This window comes from Mesoplodon bidens (genome assembly GCF_964165515.1).
Source record: "Mesoplodon bidens genome assembly, chromosome: 6".
Classification (NCBI taxonomy): domain Eukaryota; kingdom Metazoa; phylum Chordata; class Mammalia; order Artiodactyla; family Ziphiidae; genus Mesoplodon; species Mesoplodon bidens.
The window spans coordinates 57,578,917-57,592,807 of record NC_138162.1 but is presented as its reverse complement, the minus strand read 5'-3'; the positions used below and the strand labels follow the sequence as shown (position 1 = coordinate 57,592,807).

Genomic DNA, 13,891 nt, shown 5'->3' with positions numbered 1-13,891 from the left:
AAATTTTCTTTATTATCTACTTGGTTGCCCTCAGGTATATATAAGAGACAGAATGAATACTTTATTTTCAAGTTTTCAAAATGGTGAGTTGAGTCCCTAGCCTCTTCCAAAGGTGATTACTGATTTTTAAATTATTGTAAACATATGCATTTAAACATAATTGGTGTGTTTCAATTTACTATAATTATCATTCCTATTGATGCTCAAGCCCTATCTTTGGCCACTGGGAGCTCCTGCAAGTTGGCTCTTGAGTCTTTTTAAAATGACTTCAGTAGTCTTTGACAGAATCCTTGATTTCTGGTATGACAATATATTCCACTCTTATCTGGTACATTTCCTGCACTACGCATGGTATCAACCATTTCTCAACGGAGCACTGATTATTTTTTAGTGGGAAATGGTATTTAAAAAGCACAACCTGAGTGCTGGGGACCTTACTGTTACCCAGTTGGTCATAGTATTTCTAAGCCTTTGTGTTTATAAATAAAACATAATTAGTTTCTTAGGTCAGAATATTTACATACATTTTCACCTACATGAATGTCCAGAGGACTTACTGCTCAACTTAGACATGTTGAATAATACAGCAATATAGGAGTCAGTAACTACTTGTGACATGAAGTTCTCTGTCTTTCTCTTATATTGGATGTCTAGTTTTAATGTTAGGATCTGGTGAATTTCACAACTCTTACTATTGTAGATGGAATATCAGGAGGGGGAATGAGAGGTTGAGTTACCTGAAAAACATTTTCTCAAAGTAGAGATAGTTACTTAATTTCTTGAAATATGCTAAAAAAAGATCAGTGAATTGAGAATTTTACTTTTAGTTTTCTTTTGAAGATTGTTATTTGGCATAAATTACATATTTAATTTGTGTTTTTTTTCCTCAGAGATATGTTATTTCTGAGCTATGTTTAGTACTAATCTTTCAGTAGGTATAATGCATACATTTCTTTTTCATTTTTATAAATTTATTTATTTATTTTTGGCTGCGTTGGGTCTTCATTGCTGCACACGGGCGAGCAGGGGCTACTCTTCATTGCTGTGTGTGGGCTTCTCATTTCGGTGGCTTCTCTTTTTCTGGAGCACAGGCTCCAGGCAGGCAGGCTTCAGTAGTTGTGGCTCACGGGCTTAGCTGCTCCACGGCATGTGGGATCTTCACGGACCAGGGCTCGAACCCGTGTCCCTGCATTGGCAGGCAGATTCTTAACCCCTGCGCCACCAGGGAAGTCCATGATTCATACATTTCTGTTAAAGTGTATTTACCCCCCAGGGCTCTTGGCATAAAACCTTCTCTATAAAATGTAGTAATTTTTTAGAAAGTTTTTAAAATTTTTACGAGGCTTCTTTGTTTTAAAAAATGCATGTGCCTGTACAAGCACATATACAAATATCTCAGCAGGATGAATTGGCTTGAATATTTGATTTATATGATATGCTGTGGAGCCAGCCCTACATTCAAGCCTCCATCTTCATGAGTTACTGTGAAATGAAAAGTGGATTTTTTTCTCATCTGAAATTGTTGCTCTTGTAGATCTAATCACACAACACAGACACAATTAAATAATTACCTTATGAATTGCTAGAGAAGCTACATATTCAGAATTTAAGCTCCTTGGAAGAGGAATGTTATCTCTATTTCCATTCACTCCTCCATCTTTTGTAATCTGGCTTTCATTCAGAATCTGGGTAACCACTTGGCAAGTGGTTACCAATGATTTTCTTGTTGCTAGATACAATAATCTCAGTCTTCATCTGACTGTAGTTTCTTTCTACAGCTTTGTATCCCGATGGACTCTTTTTTTTATTGCTGCTTTTAACTTTCTTGCCTCTCATGAAGCCGTCCTCTCATATATTACCAATATGTCATGTGTGTGATGTAAATAATACCAACATGTTCATATCTTCCTAAAAATACATTCTTAATCCACATTTAATTCAACCATATTTTCAGTAACAATGCTAAAATAAAATCTTGAACTATTAGCTATCTGTAAAATATTTTACTTATCCATTAAGAAATTTGATATTGAGTCCATACAAAATATCAGATACTATGTGCTAGGTGTAAGTGATGAGCAAATCAGAGAGTATTAACTACAAAACATGGTAACTGCCATTAGGTAAATGTCCTGGATGCTCTGTGAATGCATAATGAGGGAACTGAGTTAGTCTGGTGGTCAAGGAAATTAAGGGATATTTGAGGTGAGATCTGCAAGATTATGTTGGTATTAACTAATCAAAGGAATGGGGCAGTAGTTGCATTCCAGGCTGAAAGAACTGCATCTGGCAAGCTGTGAGGTGGGAGAAAGCATGGACATATTGAAGGAGTTATGGTTAAGCATGGGGATGGAGGAGGAGAGTATGGCTACTGTGGTTGGAAAAAGAAGCACAGCAAGATCTTGTAGGGCAGTATAGGCCATGGTAAGAATTTTTATCTTTATCTTAAGAAAAGGAGAAGCCATTGAAGTGATGTGACCAGATTTTCAGTTACATAAAAAAAGAAAAAAATCACTTTACATGCACGTTGGAGAATGGTTTGGAGAAGAAGCGAGAGCAGATACTAGCAGGCTGGGAGTTCAGAGGAGAGATTTTGGTAGTTTGAACTAAAGTGTCTGTATGCAAGATGGAGAGAAGTAGAATGCTTTAAGATATATTTAATAATGAAGGAATAACTTCAACAGTGTTTAGCAATAAACTTGAGATAGAAGATAAAGGAGAGGAAGATGTTATGCAGGTTTGTACAGCTGAAGAGCTGTACTGCTGATCATGGTTACCAAAACAGGGAACACTGGATGAGGATGCAGTTTGAGGTAAAGATCACAAGTTTGAGTTCAGAGAGTTTGAACTTGAGACATGGTGATATATCCAGGGTGGAGATGTTCAATATTAGTCTAGAGCTCAGAGAAGAGTGCAAATTTTAAACGTAGACTAATTTATACTGACAAATGTAGAAATGAAATTTTATGTCACAATTTTAGCATGGAAGATTCATTTATTTTTCAGAAAAAAATAGTAGATGTTATAGTAATTCTGAAACTTGTCCAGCAAAATAATTTGATAAAATATGTTGATACCACCTCTTCCATCCCTAAATTTGCTTAATCACTCTGAAGATTTTTTACACTTCTTTACACTGTTAATTCTTTTTTATTTAAAAAATTGTAGTCTTAACATTTTCTTTGATTATTTGTATATAAGGACATGTTCCCAAGATATAAATATACAGGCAGACTTTGGAGATATTGTAGGTTCAGTTCCAGACCACTGCAATAAAGCAAGTTGAACAAATTTTTTGGTTTCCTAGTGCATATAAAAATTATGTTTACACTACACTGCAGTCTATTAAGTGCTAAATTGCATTATGTCTAAAAAACCAAAGTGCATACCTTAATTAAAAATACTTTATTACTGAAGGGACTTCCCTGGTGGCACAGTGGTTAAGAAACTGCCTGCCAATGCAGGGGACACGGGTTCGAGCCCTGGTCCGGGAAAATCCCACATGCCATGGAGCAGCTAAGCCCGTGCGCCACAACTACTGAGCCTGCACTCTAGAGCCCGCAAGCCACAAATGCTGAGCCCGTGAGCCACAACTACTGAAGCCCACGCGCCTAGAGCCCATGCTCTGCAACAAGAGAAACCACCATAATGAGAAGCCTGTGCACCACAACGAAGAGTAGCCTACGCTCACCACAACTAGAGAAAGCCCATGTGCAGGAACAAAGACCCAATACAGCCAAAAATAAATAAATACATTTATTTAAAAAATACTTTATTACTAAAAAATGCTAACCATCATCTGAGCCTTCAGCAAGTCATGATCTTTTTGCTGGTGGAGGGTCTTACCTCCATGTTGATGGCTGCTCACTGATCAGGGTGGTGGTTCCTGAAGATTGGAGTGGATGTCACAATTCCTTAAAATAAGACGACAATGAAGTTTGCTGTGTCCATTGACTCTTCCTTTCACGAAAGATTTCTCTGTAGATGCAATGGAGTTTGCTAGCATTTTACCCACAGTGGAATTCCTTTCAAGACTGGAGTCAGTCTTCTCAAACCCTGATGCTGCTTTATCAACTAAGTTTATGTAATATTCTAAATTCTTTGCTGTCATTTAAACACTCTTCACAGCATCTTCACCAGGAATAGATTCCACCTCAAGAAACCACTTTTGGCTTCCCTGGTGGTGCAGTGGTTGGGAGTCCGCCTGCCAGTGCAGGGGACATGGGTTCGAGCCCTGGGCCGGGAAGATCCCACATGCCGCGGAGCTGCTAAGCCCATGCGCCAGAACTGCTGAGCCTGCACTCTAGAGCCCGCTAACCACAACGGCTGAAGCCTGTGTGCCTGAAGCCTGTGCTCCACAAGAGGAGAAGCCCCCGCTCACCACAGGTAGAGGAAGCCCACGCGCAGCAACAAAGACCCAACGCAGCCAAAAATGAATAAATAAATTTTTAAAAACCCTTTCTTTGCTCATCCATAAAAAGCAACTCCTCATCTGTTAAAGTTATATCATGAGATTGCTGCAATTCAGTTACATCTTCAGGCTCCACTTCTAATTCTAGTTCTCTTGCTATTTCCCCCAAATCTGCAGTTACTTCCTCCACTGAAGTCTTGAACCCCTCAAAGTCATCTATGAAGGTTGGAATCAATTTCTTCCAAACTCTTGTTAATGTTGATATTTGGACCTCTTCTCATAAACCATGAATGTTCTTAATGGCATCTAGAATGGTGAATCCTTTCCAGAAGGTTTTCAATTTACTTTACCCAGATCCATCAGAAGAATGACTGTCTATGGTAGCTGTAGCCTCATGAAATGTATTTCTTAAGTAACAAGACTTTAAAGTCAAAATTACTCCTTGATGCATGGGCTACAGAATAAATGCTGTGTTAGAAGGCATGAAAACAAACTTAATCTCGTTGTATGTCTCTATCAGAGCTCTTGGGTGACCAGGTGCATTGTCAATGAGCAGTAATATTTTGAAAAGAATCTTCTGAGCAGTAGGTCTCGGTAGCAGGCTTAAAATATTTATTTAGTAAACCACGTGTAAACAGATGTGCTGTCATACAGATTTTGTTGTTCCATTTATAGAGCATAGGCAGAGTAGACTTAGCATAGTTCTTAATGGTCCTAGGATTTTTAGAATGGTAGATGAGCACTGGCTTCAACTTCAAGTCATCAGCTGAATTAGCCCCTAACAAGAGAGTCAGCCCATCCTTTGAATGTTTGAAGCCAGCCACTGACTTCTCTTCTCTAGCTATGAAAGTCCAAGATGGAATCTTCTTCTAATACAAGTTTGTTTTGTCTAAATTGCAAATCTGTTGTTTAATACAGCCACCTTTGTTAACTATCTTAGCTAGATCTCTGGGTATTTTGCTGCCGCTTCCACATCAGTACTTGATGCTTCACCTTGCACATTTATGTTATGGAGACATAAACCTCATGAACCAACCTCTGCTAGCTTCAAACTTTTCTTCTGCAGCTTCCTCACCTCTCTCAGCCTTCATAGAATTGAAGAGAGTTAGGGCTTTGCTCTGGGTTAGGCTTCTTAAGGGAATGTTGTGGCTAGTTTGATCTTACGTTCAGACCACTAAAATTTTCTCCATATCAGCAATAAGGCTCTTTTACATCACTCATGTGTTCAATGGAGTAGCACTTTTAATTTCCTTCAAGAACTTTTCCTTTTCATTCACAAATTGATTAACTGTTTGGTGCAGAGGCCTAGCTTTTGGCCTGTCTTGGCTTTTGACCTGCCTTCCTCACTAAGCTTAATCATTTCTAGCTTTTGATTTAAAGTGAGAGAACTGCAACTCTTCCTTCCACTTGAATACTATTGTAGGGTGATTGATTGGCCTAATTTTAATATTGTCATGTCTCAGTGAATAGGGAGGCCTGAAGAGAGGGAGAGAGACAGGGAAGTGCAGGTTAGTGGAACAGTCAGAACACACACATTTATCCATTAAGTTTGCCTTCTTTCTGTGGGTATAGTTCATGGTGGCCTCAAACAATTACAACAGTAATATCAGAGAAACTGATCACAGATCACCATAACAAACATAATAAAAATAAAAAGCTTGAAATATTGTGAGAATTACCACAATATGACAAACAGACACAAAGTGAACATATGCTGTTGGAAAACTGGTGCCAAAAGATTTGCTTGATGCAGGGTTGCCAAAAATCTTCAATCTATAAAAAACACAATATCTGTGAAGCACAATAAAGTGAAGTGCAATAAAATGAGGTATGCCTGTAATTCATATTAGAATAATCTATTGAATTCAAACTTGGAATAATCTATTGAGAAAATTCAGAGAACTACATAAAAAACACTCAGAAACAATTTCAGGAGAAGACATTTACCACATAATATCCCTGATAAGAGTTTCTTCTAAAGTTTCTCTTCATATATGTACTCTTACTAAGTGAAAAAAATAGTGAGCAAGGCAATATTATTAGAAAATTATCTAAAAATAATGCCCTTTCTGAATGAGGAATGCTTTTCTTCATGGTTGCTCATTTCTGTGTGCAAGTCTGTTTTGATTGTTCAATTCATTTAATACTCACTCAACAAATATTTATTGAGTGTTATATGCCAGGCACTCTTCTAGGCTCTTAAGATACATCACTGACAAAATAGTAAAAGATCCCCATCTTCATGGCTCTTATATTCTAGCAGGAGTAGCAATTTTTGTTGTAAAGTTAATCAAATTATAGAAATAACACTTAAAAGAGGTTATTTTAAAATTGAATATACTTCATATTTTATACTCCACCCTCAAACATACAAGGTCTGGCTTATGAGAAATCAATACCCACATCATATAAAGACTTTAAAAAGAATTTTTTTTATATGAGTGAATCAATAATAAAACCATTTCCACAAAAATCATAAACTGAAGGAAAAATTATTATTCATCTTAGAGAAACCTTGGTAGAGTTAAAATAAAAGCTTCAAGAAACAGACCTACGTACCAGAATAAGGCATGTTGTGTTTGGGTTTCTAATTTTGCTATTCCCATATTAAATGAGTACTCATAATTCAGTGTTGAAGAACTAGATACAGTTGTAAACCAAGGCATAGTTGAAATGAAAGTTTTTAAAAAATTCTCATAAGCCAAAATTCAGTATCATTATGATGGCAGTTTTTGGATTTTAATTTTGACACTCTAGTCTCAAATTGTGTTTGATGTGGTTATAATCAAGGCAGTGTTGAAATGAAAGTTTCAAAACAAATTCAAGTAAAGAGATAACAGAAACATAAGCAATATAAAGGCAATTTTAGGATTTTAAATTTGGCACCCTAATCTCAAATTAGCACTTGAAATTTAACAGTGAAGTATTAGATAATGTTTATAAAACAATGTTACTGATTTTGATGTATACTTTGTTAGTACAGTTTGAGGTTCATCTACGTGTTTTTTTTTTTTTTTTTTTTTTTTTTTTCCGGTACGCAGGCCTCTCACTGTTGTGGCCTCTTCCGTTGCGGAGCACAGGCTCCGGACGCGCAGGCTCAGCGGCCATGGCTCATGGGACCAGCCGCTCCGCGGCAATGTGGGATCTTCCCAGACCGGGGCACGAACCCGTGTCCCCTGCATCGGCAGGTGGACTCCCAACCACTGCACCACCAGGGAAGCCCTACGTGGTGTTTTTGATGGAACGTTTGATGTGAATCTAATCACAGAGGAGACAGTCTAACCAATCCAGATTGTTGGATGTTCTGCAGGAATACTGGCCAGGACTCTTTAAAGGATTCAGAGGAGAGAGAATGTTGGTGGCCATGCTATGATGGTAGCTCCCATCTGGTGTATACCCCAACCTACAAGACTGTGGTAGTCAGTATGGTATGTGCCACTGAGGCATACACGTACTGCTAGTGGTGGTCATCTTCCAGGGCTATGAGGGCAGGGAAGAGCAATGGGAAGACATCTCTTCTAAATTTAATCTGTATATTATTAGAGAATATTTCAATGGCATGTTTTCAAATATTTACTTATAATTTTCCATTTTCATGTATTTACTTCTGACTTTGTCTTTTTACAAGTACATTTTACCTTGTATGTGATCACTAAGGTCTGAATATTGTGGTATTAATACCCCATGACTCAAATAAGCAAAAACTTGCTTCCTATTACAAAATGGATAGTGGATAATCTAAGTATAGAAAGTAATATTTCCCATCTAGGACCTTCCACTCTATGCTATCTCCTGAATTCTAATTCCCACTGGTTCATGAGCTGTAACTTTAGTAATCAGTTTTCTCAAAGTAGATTTTCAAGTCTATTTTTCTTGATCTAAAGACATAAAGCTCAAAGCTCTTCTTGAAAAGAGAATTAAACACATTTTAATTACCCTTATCACTTGGAAAATCTGGTTTTAGTCAGAACTTACATGTCATACTGAAAAAGCAAAAGGCAGATGCTGTCTTTTCTTGAGGAAAGACTTCTTTGCAGTTAAATAGCTCACTAGGTGTTTGGAGCCCATGGGTAATGTGCTTCTTCTTTGCTTGTAGACTTGTCCTTGGTTGAAAGGACATACAGAGTAAGTGGTGAGTACCAACATCCCTGCCTGGAAGGAGCCCTAGGAAGTGCCTGAACTTTATCTTTCTGTTTGCTCCTCTACCCTTTGGAGTGAGTTGGGTGAAAGAGTTTGGGCCAGGAAGCAACTGCTTCTTTTATTCTGTTTAATGTGTATGTCCTGTCTGGGTATTTGGCAAAAAACAAACAAACAAAAAAACCCACAAAAAAAACCCCAAAAAAACTCGTTCTCTGACCTTGTTTTGAATGCCCTGGTGTTGATATATTTTCCCACATTCCAGAGGAAAAAAAATTGGAATGCTGAAATGTAAAAGTGTAAGAAGTCAAAAAAAGATGAGGTGTGGGCATAGTGAGTAGAAGTTCAGTCCTTTAAGACATTACTGGCAGAGTAGAATTAAAACAGGCTTTGGAGCTAGGTAGACCTAAGTTTAAATTCTAGCTTTGCTATTTTCTTCCTGAGTTATTTTGGCCAAGTTGTTTAATCTCTTTAAGCTTCAGTTTCCTCATTCAAAAGACATGATAATACAATCTTCCTCATAGGATACATATTAATTGAAATTTTATACACACGTTTTAGCATACAGTAAGCTCCTAATAAATGGAAGTTATTATTAATACATTGCTAGGAAAAGAAAATGCACAGGGAACAAATGTTTTGTTAATAAAAAAGGTGATGGGTTATTTGTATTCAAAAAATTTAGAATTGGATTTTCAAGCAGTCGTCTCTTTTACCAGGTGTAGTTAGGTTTGCTCCATTAGTAACAAAGAATATATCTAGTTACCTTCTTAAACCAGAATCATGGGGCATAAGTTAATGAATAAGATTTGATGCATTTATTGAGCATGTTCAAATTTATGCAATCATTTGTATACCACTTTCACAATGTTTGCCCTATTCTTAGACTATTACATTATTTTCTTAATATTTTTCTTCAAGTTGACTCGCCTTTTCCCCAACTTCATTTAAGTCTTATTTAAGCAACATGAGCTGTAAAATCATGGGTTTGCTGTGCAAGTTATGTTTTTTCTAATGTACTCTAAAAACAAATACTTGAAAAAATTTCCTCCTATAGTCCAGGTACCACCTATAATCATCTCAAGCACCTCCAGTGCTATGTTACTGTACTGTGGAAAACATTGACACACGTGATCTTCCTTGGTCCTCATAACAGTTATATGAGGCAAACAGAGAAGGTATAATTATTCCCATTTCAAAGATGAGAAAATCAGGTTCATGGACAAAAGTTTATAGCCAGAACTGGGCCTGGGCCTGTTCTCATGCTTTCTCTATTTCAACCCAATGCTTCTAATGTACTACTACCTTTTCTAAGGAACATAAACTTAGAACCAAAGGTAAAGTTTTGTTTATTTAGCCACGACTATTTTGGAATTTTTGTGGTAATTTGAATAGCAATCAGACAGAAAAAAAACTTAGCAAACAAAAATACTGAGAGTAGATTGCCAAGTTGTGGTCGGCATTTTCTCAGATAGCTCTCGATTAGCTCAACCTCCTAGGATTCATGCCTGTGTAATCCCCTCCACTTGAGTAACTTAGTACTTCTAGCCAATAGAATGTGGCAACTTAGAGGAGGTATCACTTCCCTGATTAGTTTACAAAAGATTATCACTTCTATCTTGCTAGAAGACTCTCTCTCTTGCTGATTCTGATGAAGCAAAGCTGCCATAGGAGAGAGGAGCTGGGGGCAGTCTCCAGCCAAAGCTGGCAGGGAACTGAAGCCCTTAGTTCAACATCCCTCAAGGAAATGAATACTGCCAAAATCATGTGTGTTAACTTGGAAGCAGCTAGGTGAGCCTTCAGATGAGACCCCAACCCTGATGGACGCTTTCACTGCAGCCTGGTGAGAGACTGTGAAGCAGAGGACCCGGTTACACCATCCTCAGAATCCTGACCCACAGGCATTGTAAGCCATTCATTTTTAGGAGGTGATTTAATTTGTTATTCAGCAACATATAACATAAGTCCACAGTGGTCATTTTAAGAAGTGATTCAGTGAGGTGGGATCAAGTGAACATGGCTGTGCATGGGCCCCAAGTGCTTGCAGTTCTAATGGACTGTGATATCTAACACTGGACACTTTTTCTTTCTCATTCTCCTATTCTTTCCTCCTTTCCCTCTCTCTTTCCCTCTTTCTCTTCATTTCTTCTACTCTTTCCTATGCTTTTAGTTAATAGAACAGTTAGAAATTTAAAGACAATAGCAACACAAAAGAGAACTCCTCCATCTGCAAAACATTATCATGTATACTTTTCCACAATGTCCTGCCCTGGGCTTCATATATAAGCTTCATGTACATATGTAGGAGGTACTTAACAAAGGTTTGGCTTTTGGTATTATTTAGTCATCATGGAGTTGCTTCATTGCTGTCCATTCCATTTTGTTTTCATTTTTCTATTTGTGAGGGTATCTTTATTCCTTGTGGGCTTTGTATAATCATGTTTTCTCTTTTCCTCTGTAGGCAGTTTATAGCATTGATCTATCGGTACCACTTGCTGACTTCGATGGGAAGATGGTTTTTTCTGCAGGTACTCTTTCTACAAAATTCACAACACTAAGCATGAAGAAATAACATGCATGCTTTACATCATCTTACTGAAAAGATTTTCAATTTTAAGCAATGTTTGCTACTATCTCTCATGTACAAGTAGCTAAAGAGAATTAGGCAAGGACCATTCCAAGTGAGCCTATCTGTATACGACCTTGAAAATAATCTGAAACTAGCCCTTGATAAATGGGGGATGGGTGCAGTATGTGAAGGGATAGAGTGGGTTGTAGGGGAGGTGTATATATGGATGAATTTGAATCACAGATTCCTCACTATATGCCAGCAAAATTTAATAATAGCACTCCTAAACACACACACACACACACACGTAAATGAATAACGTAAAAACTTCCAACAAGTGCTGGCAAGTCAGATGGCAGACTCACCCCAAAACCTGTCTCTCCAATAAAAATCTTGTAATTAAAAACAAGGTTGTCTATAAATTATACATATAATAACAATTATATGCAACTGGTACAAGTCTTGATTAGAAACGTAAAAGTTAGCTTTCTCAGGTGAATTCTTTACCTCTACCAGCTAGCAGGTATACTTGAACAGTGAGATGCTACCTGGTCCAAATGCTAATACCTACTGACCTTGGTCCAAAAGGAGACTGAGGTGATGCAGTTTTACTCATCTTGTAAGAACGATACTAGTGTTTTCCATATATTGAGAAAGTTCCTACTATGTGCCAGATACATTGTTAGGCATTGAATGTGCTATCTCAGTTTATCTTCTCTAAAGTTAGGGAACAATAAACTATGTTTTACTTATATAAAACTAAGGCTTAAAGTGGTTTACTGATTTTCCTAAATTTACACAAGTAGTAAGGGACCAAGTCAGGGCTTGGACCCAAGTCTGCCTGATTCCCCAAAGGTGCTCTTTCCATCGAAGTTGTGGCCTTGATAAAGGACATGAAATTAGTGAATATATGGACACTAGTGAATAGGATTTGATAGATCCTATCGAATGTTTGGCAGAATGGATAAGAGAGGCCTTTTCTCTGTTGATATGTTTTTAATCTTGGACAAGTTACCCAGCTTTGCTGGGTTTTTGTTTTTCAAGTTGATAAACTCTATCATCTCAGTTGGTTATTAGCTAATGTGCCTTCCATATTAAAATTCTATTATCCTAGTCTATAAATTCATCCACCCAGGTGCACCAAGCTGACAAGCCTAAGATAAGTGAACCCTGAAATCTGGCATGCTGTTCCTTTGGAGTCCCCCTGTGGCAGGCAGTCAGGGTCTGAGAATGGAATAGAAGTTCCCTGAAACTATAGCACTAGTTTTTCATTGTGTTACTTCCTCTCTTTCTCTCTTAGGTGCCTAGTTTGATGAGATGTCCTGTGAGAACTTAAAGTGAGAAGGAGCTGGAAGCAGGACTGGGATTACCTGAAAAAAATCAGATTCTAACTTTTGAAATAAATATTCTTTCCCCAGCGGAGTTTTTAAGGAGTGGAAGAAAGATCTATGCACAGGCAGAATGCCCTAACAACGAAATTGATTGCAGTGTACTCCCCTTTCTTAGAATTTCATAATTCTCTGAAAGTATTTATTGTACTCAACCTTTTAAAAAATCTTAATGGCATACTGCATTGCAGAAGGTGGCAAACTTTTTCTCTAAAGGGCCAGATAGTAAACTCTTTACCCTTTGTGGGCCATATGGTTTGTATCACTTAATTCTGCTGTTATAGCACCAAAGCAACCATAGATAATACATAAATGAATGAGAATGTCTGCATTCCAGTACAACTTTATTTACAAAAACAGGCAGCAGGACAGATTGGACACAAGGGTCATAGTTTGCTGACCCCTGGTATAAGTGGAAACAGTTCAGGTGGAGTTTGAGTATGGCTCTTTAACTCTAGCTAGTATTCTTGGGAAAGATATTTAATTTACATTTGATGTAGCTTCCTTATCTGTAAAATGAGAACAATAAAACCTACTTCACAGACTGTTATGAAGATTAAGCTACGTAGCTAAATATAGCAAACTGGTGCCTAATAAGTGCTTAATAAATAGTAACTACAATTATTATTATCATCATCACAGTATTATTATTTTAATTTCTTTTAGTTTTTTTCAGTTGTTTCAGCAGTCTAACTAATGTATTTACAGCAAACCAATAAGTGCTACTGAGGGCAGCTGGAACTGTGTTTTGCTGGCTCATCATTGAAAATTCTTCTACTGGAATTGGAAAGTTGCTTTAGAGAGGGTTGGTGCTTATTTCATACTTACTGAACTAATACCATTCTCTCTTAGTTCTAATTTCTCTACCTCAAGTCCTTTGAAAGGAATTTAATAGAAACAGGTACAGGTGTTGCTTTTCTTCATTTTCCTTGTTGGGTAATCATGCATATGTTGATTGGCATCAAACACAGCTCTCACCTCTCCCCATGCTATAAGCTTCTATTTACTGAATTCAGACCAGCCCTGGTGGCCCTGTGAGTGGGAGAGTCTGGGTGTGTCTGGCTTGGGCTCTGGCACCAGGAGAGGGTGGATGTACCTGTTCCACTTGTGTAACATGGGCATCAATGTAGTGGCTGCTTCTCTGTGTATTTGTCTTTTTCTTCTTTGTGAAACCTCACTGGCTGATTTGAGCTGCTGGGCTGAGTCCCACATACTGTGCATGCCGTACTGGCTTTCTCTCTGTGGCATGCAGCCTCATTTCTAGAGGTGAATTTGGTTCATGAAAGTGAGACTCTAGTTCTATATCTTTATGAATTTCCCTAGAAGGAAAGAAGGCTATGATCACATCTGAAGGTGTTGAGTCATTGTAGACATGAACTTACTCAA

At 37.7% G+C, this 13,891-nt stretch overlaps 1 long non-coding RNA gene across 2 annotated transcripts in view; it reads left to right on the top strand.

Moving 5' to 3' along the window:
- The window catches only part of LOC308618874, a 35,204-nt gene extending 21,988 nt beyond the window's left edge, over positions 1 to 13,216 (top strand). The window contains exons 3-5 of one of the 2 annotated variants that reach the window (XR_014016091.1): positions 10,340 to 10,454; positions 11,010 to 11,076; positions 12,418 to 13,216. This is a non-coding gene — a long non-coding RNA (uncharacterized lncRNA). The remainder of the gene's footprint in view (positions 1 to 10,339; positions 10,455 to 11,009; positions 11,077 to 12,417) is intronic. The other variant, XR_014016090.1, reaches the window with a different exon arrangement.
- Positions 13,217 to 13,891: the final 675 nt, after the last annotated feature.